The sequence below is a fragment of the Lactuca saligna genome, chromosome 4 (assembly GCF_052625555.1).
Source record: "Lactuca saligna cultivar CGN05327 chromosome 4, ASM5262555v1, whole genome shotgun sequence".
NCBI classification, from domain to species: domain Eukaryota; kingdom Viridiplantae; phylum Streptophyta; class Magnoliopsida; order Asterales; family Asteraceae; genus Lactuca; species Lactuca saligna.
The window spans coordinates 69,913,575-69,920,356 of record NC_136420.1 but is presented as its reverse complement, the minus strand read 5'-3'; positions in this window follow the sequence as shown (position 1 = coordinate 69,920,356).

Here is a 6,782-nt window from a genome sequence, read left to right as displayed (position 1 = left end):
CATAACTCCTTCATACAGAATCCGTTTTCGTCTGTCTTTTTACCATTGAGTTCCTATTAATGAGATCTTTAACTCTCATTTAGGCGTGTAGGCCAAAAACCGCTCGATCTAAAATCCGAGTTTCGGACCGTGCACTGCTATGCCAAATCTTAGAAAATTCATAACTTCCTCATACGAAGTCAGATTTGGGCGTTCTTTTTTTTTTTTTGTATGTTCTCGGTTTAACGTATACTACAACTTTTGTTTAGATCACTAAGGCTAAAAAGTCCTCCATTGTAAATTCACTATTTACGTCTCCCGGTGTCGTGCCGGTTTTGCCGAAAAACTTCGACGGGCTATAACTTGTTCGTTATAACTCGGATTTCGGCGTTCTTTATATGTACAGAACCCTTGAGACATATTCTAAAACTTGGTGAAGATTATTTATTTTAAATAATATTTTGACAAAAATTCGTTTTCAACCCCTATTATCTCTAAATTGACTAGCCCGGATCTGCGGGCGTTACATAATGTCTAGCTGATGAATCGGCCAATGTCTAGAAATAGCACTGCTGAGAACTGTATGGATGGTGGACGGTTTAACAACCGGGCTGAACATCTCGTCACAGTCTATGCCCTACTGCTAACTACGACAATTTGTTACAAGTCTTGATTTGTAGCAAGAGAGAGTGCCATCTTTATTAAAATTGTGAAGAAAAAGCCACATTCGAAATAAGAGCACTATACTCTTCATGCATAGCCTTATGTCAGTTAGGGTCCTTAATAGCCTATATGTGCGACCGGGAACATGAGAGAAGGATGATGTATGAACTTGTAATTTTTGCATTGGTTTGACAATACCACTACAAGATCGGGTGGTCATAGGATAAGGAAGAGGAGGAGAGGGGGAGTTAGTTGGAGCTATGGGTTCTATATTTGGTGGGGGATTATCGTTTGGGAAATGTGTGAAGGGGAGTTGGTTTGATCTATTTTAGGAGTGGAGTGGGTGATGTTTTCAAGTTGATAAATAGATTGAGTGCCGAAGAATGGAGATGGGTTGGATGAGGTGTCCAGGAAGGTATAAGACGAAGAAGCATTTAGGGAGATAGATTTGAATGAAAAGATTGTCTCATCAAAAGTAACATGATGAGATATGAAGATGGTGTGATAGTTGAGTTCAAAACATCGAAAACCTATATGATGAGATGGATACCCAATAAAGACACATGGAGATGATCGAGGTGAAAATTTGTGGTTTGTGGTGAGATAAGGGAAGCAAAGGCATCCAAAAGAACAAAGATAAGGTATATGTGGGGTGTTTTTTAAATAGGCGGTATGTAGGTTTGTGATTTTGGATAGAAGTGGAAGGAAGTACGTTGAGAAGATGTTTGGTCATGTGAAGGGCTTCTACCCAATATGTAGGGGGCATATGAGCTTGAAATAACAGAGTACGAGTGATGTTATTTATTGTGTGGAGCATACGTTCGGATTTACCTTTTTGTTGGGATATGTGTGGGCATGAAAAATGAAATTTGATTCCATGTGTGGCAAAATGGTCACGAAATTGTTTGTTATTGTACTCGCCCCCATTATCACATTGGAAAGATTTTATGGTTATGTTGAATTGAGTTTTTATATAGTTAAATAATTCTACAAATTTGGAGAATACATCAGATTTATGTTTTAACGGGTACAACCAAAGATAGTGGGAATAATAATCAAGAAATATGACATAGTATTTTAAACCACTTAAACTAGCAATAGGTGATGTCCAAACATCTGAGTGTATAATTTCAAAAGCATGAGAAACAATAGAATCTGAAGGACTAAAAGGAAGTTTGATATGTTTTCCAAGTTGACATGCTTGACACAAAGAAGAATTGTCACTTTTATTACATGGAATCAATTTATTAGATAATAAAAACTGAAAAACATGATCGCCAGGATGACCAAGGCATTGGTGCCATGCGGAAGAGCTTGTGGAGACAAGAGCTTGAGAAGTTTGAGGAACAATCGGGTAGAGAGGAACATCATTTTCACATTGGATTAGGGGTAGACGGGTCTTCTAATCCTTGACAGTAAAACCAAATTCATCAAATTCAGTTGTGCACTTATTATGATAGGTAAACTGACAGACATAAATAAGATTATTGATGATTGAGAGAGTTATGAGGATATTATATAGGTAAAAGGGTTGGTGGTTACTATAAAGAGAGAAAAGGGTATGCCTAGTCACAACAACATGTATCTTGGTACCGTCTCCAACTAGGATATTATTGTTGGGTTTTGAGCATTCTAACACTCCTATGGTTTACATGCAACCCTAGAAACCTTGGATCTATGTTTGACTAAGATACATGCAAAATGATTTTCCAAGGTTCATAATCCTATCTAGCATACATGAGGATCTTTTATTCTAATAGTTAGTAAGAGTTACATACCTCTTTGTAACTTGGATTCCTTTGAAACCTTGTGAGCCTAGCACCTCAAGTGTGATGCCTCAAATGCTTCACACAACACCAAGTACACTTGTAATAAACTCTTAAGAGAATAAGAAAATTTGCAAAATCGATTTGCCCTCCTCTTTCTTTCTAGTGGCCGATTTTGGTGAATAGAATAACCTTTATATAATGTGTCACAATTAGGGTTACACCAAGTAAGCCCTAATTGTCATGACTTTTCATTTCCATAACCCATGGGTTATGTAACTCCCATGGAGCATCCATAGAGCATCTTATGGGTTTAACCCAACTTGATAATCCATGGAGCTTTGGCCCACTATATAAGTTATGGATGATTGACACAATCAACCTATATATTTAATTAGTCTTCTTTTGATCACATAATTAATTCTAAATTAATTATTGATCAATACTAAATAAATATTCTTCTTCTTATTATTAATATATTAGAACTTATAATATATTAATAAACCATAATTGTCTTATTTCTCCCATTTAGTCTATCCAAGTGCATGATGCCATGCAACCCAAATGGACCATGCCAGGTCGGGTCAAGTACATACCAAATATAGTTATGGACTTAGATACTATATCCAACAGTCTCCCACTTGGATAAGTCTAATAACTATAGTTGCAAGTATGACTTCAGGAACCGATCAGCAATCGTAGCTCTTTCAAGGTCTCTTGGAACTGAGAAGATGATGGTGTGCCATTTTAGATAAGTGATCATATAATCCTCTGTTCTAGATATCAGACGGAAAAACACATGGAACAATGTCTTTCTATTGTCTAGCAGTTGTTTCCCGATTTCTGATTTGTTTGACATAGAACTTAATTGAACACATCAATTTAGTTCTGATCGGGCCCGGTACATGGGTCAAATCAAAATCATCGAGGGGCTTAGATATCTCTTTTAATCCAAGAAGGAACAGATAAACTTCGACTCATATGTTTGCTCTACTACTTGTTGAATTACACATAAAGGTACGTTTTATAACATCGAGTTACCGATGTGTTTTTGTACAATCAATGCATAACCAACTCGTAGGTAACAAATCATATGTCTAGGTTTGAAGACTTATATGATATTACCATCTCACGATCACTCGAGATAAATTCCATGAAGTGATACCAGTGAGCGTGGGTTGAATCCAATACTCAGAACTTATGAGTACTCATGAGTGTTGTAGCCCCCTTTGTCCAACATCTTGGACCTCTACAAACCAACCCATGGCAGTTTTGATTCATATGTACTTCCAACATATGCTTGACTGTGGAGAATTTGAATAATATGATATATACCATAATATAATTATTCTGGAAGTCAAAACATGCAAAAAGAAATACTAGTAAATGATTGACAAGAGATAGCAACAATTTACTCATAAATAAAAACTTTTATTTATCATCAAATGTCAATTACACTTTACATATTTCAAAATTATCTAACTTCTAAAAACTAATATCATCTCTTAGCCCTATGCTCTTAGCATGCTGAAGATGCTTAACCTTACTCAGTCCCTTCGTGAGGGGATCTGTCGGGTTCTAATCTAATGATACCCTCTTTGCCACGAGGATTCCTTCTTCTATTCTCTGATGAAATGATATTTTCTGTCGATGTGTATGGATCTCCTGTGATCCCTTGGTTCCTTTGCTAAGGCAACTGCACTTTCACTATCACAGAAAATTTACATCGGCTCCTTAATAGCTGGTACAACTCCAAGGTCTTCGATGAAGTTCCTTAGCCATATAGCCTCCTTTGCTGCTTCACTTGCTGCTATATACTCTAATTCACGAGTGAAATCAGCCACTATATCTTGCTAGGAACTTTTCCAAGTAATTGCCCCTCCATTTAGGGTAAAGACCCAGCCCGACTGAGATCGAAAATTATCCCTATCAGTCTGAAAGCTAGCATCACTATACCCTGTTACATTCAAGTCATCACTCTTACTAAGGGTAAGGACCCAGTACTTAGTCCTTCGCAGGTACTTGAGAATATTCTTTACTGCAATCCAGTAAGCCTTTCCAAAATTACTCTGATATCTGCTAACCATGCTTAAAGCAAAAGCAACATCAGGATGAGTATAAGTCATAACATACATGATCGAGCCAACAGCGGAAGCATATGGGACTTGGCTCATCTCAACTATCTCTTCATCTGTACTCAGGCTTTGAGTTTTACTCGATCTAGCATTACACTGAATAGGTAAATCTCCTTTCTTGGAATTTTCCATACTGAACCTCTTCAGCACTTTATCCAAGTAGGTACTCTGACTATGTCCAATTAGTCTTTTACTCCTGTTTCTCAAAATCTGTATCCCGAGGATATAGGCAGCTTCTCCTAGGCCTTTCATAGCGAAACACTTCCCAAGCCAAGATTTCACTTCCTGCAAGATTCATCTTCACATCTCGAAAAATCAAACTCTTTGACTTTGTCATCGAAGCAAAGATTCCATCTGCGAGGTGCTTGTTTCAATACATATATGGATTTTTCAAGCTTACACACCCTATTAGGGTATTCTGTACTTACAAAACCCTCTGGCTGAACCATGTAAACATCCTCAGCCAACTTTCCATTAAGGAAAACGGTTTTGACATCCATTTTCCATATTTCATAGTCATGAAATGCAGAAATGGCTAACAGAACCCTAATAGACTTAATCTTGGCCACTGGTGCAAAGGTCTCATCATAATCAACTCCCGGAGTTTGTGAATACCCCTTTGCAACCAGTCGTGCCTTATAAGTGTGTACATTACCATCCATGTCAGTCTTGTTCTTGAAGATCCATTTGCACCTTACTGTCTTACGACCTGGTACATTATCAACCAAGTTCCAAACTTGATTGTCATACATGGATTGTATCTCGCTATCCATAGCCTCTTTCCATTTAGCAGACTCAGGGCATGCCATGGCTTCCGTGTAGTTGTTAGGCTCTTCCAAATTTATCAGTGTATTATCATTGATAAGGGTATCACCTTCTACAGTAATATGGAAACCATAATAATGCTCAGGTGCATTCCTAGCTCTGGTGGAACGCCTCAGAGGTACGGACTCTTCAGTCATCTCAACAGGAGTTTCCTCCTCAGGTTGAGGGCTAGGGTTTGAGGTTCCTTCACCGCTTGACTCTTGAATTTCTTCAAGGTCAACTTGCCTCCCACTGTCTCCTTGGCTTATGAGTTCTCTCTCTCTCGAAAGACTCCTCTTCTTGCTACAAAGACCACATTGTCACTGGGTCTGTAGAAGATATAACCAAAAGATTTATGTGGGTAGCTGATGAAAATACACTTCTCACTTCGAAGTTCAAGCTTTTCGTGAGTCTCGCATCTCACGAAAGCCTCACAACCCCAAACCTTGATGTGGTATAGATTTGGAATTTTTCCAGTCCACATCTCGTGAGGTGTTTTGGCAACCTTCTTTGTAGGGACTAGGTTAATGATATGGGCGGAAGTCTCTAAGGCATACCCCAAAAATGAGATTGGTAGCGAAACTCGACTCATCATGGAACGAACAATGTCCAACAAGGTTCAATTACGCCTCTCAGCTACACCATTCAATTGTGGTGTTCTAGGAGGTGTCAATTGTGAGACTATCCCACATTCCTTAATATAGTCAAGGAACTCGGTACTAAGATACTCACCACCTCGATCAGATCGAAGCATCTTAATGTTCCTGCCCAACTGATTCTACACTTCTTGCTTAAACTCTTTGAATTTAGCAAAGGTTTCCGACTTATGTTTGATTAAGTAGACATATCCATATCTACTAAAGTCATCAATAAAAGTCACATAGAATCAATTAGCATCTCTAGTGGCGGTTCTGAAGGGTCCACACACATCTGTGTGTATGAGATCCAACAAACCTTCACCCCTAGCACAAGTGCCAGTAAAAGGTGACTTTGTCATTTTTCCAAGTAGACAAGATTCACAACTATCATCCGACTTTAGGTCAAATGATTCCAATACTCCATCCTTTTTGATTTGGCCTATGTGTTTCTTGCTTACATGTCCAAGACGACAATGCCATAAAGATGCTTTATCTAAGCTAGTGGAAGAATCGATACACAATACATTATTTCCTAAGTTATCTATAACATATACAGTTTCATACACACCATCACAAGGTAATGCTTTAAAATAAAGAAAACTATTATAGAAAGCATCAATACCACCACTTTTATTATCAAAATAAAAGGTGAACCCTTGTTTATACAATGCATGAAGGGAAATAACATTTCTTGCCATTTCAAAATAAAAGGTGAACACTTTTATTATCAAAATAAAAGGTGAACCCTTGTTTATACAATGCATGAAAGGAAATAACATTTCTTGCCATTTCTGGTG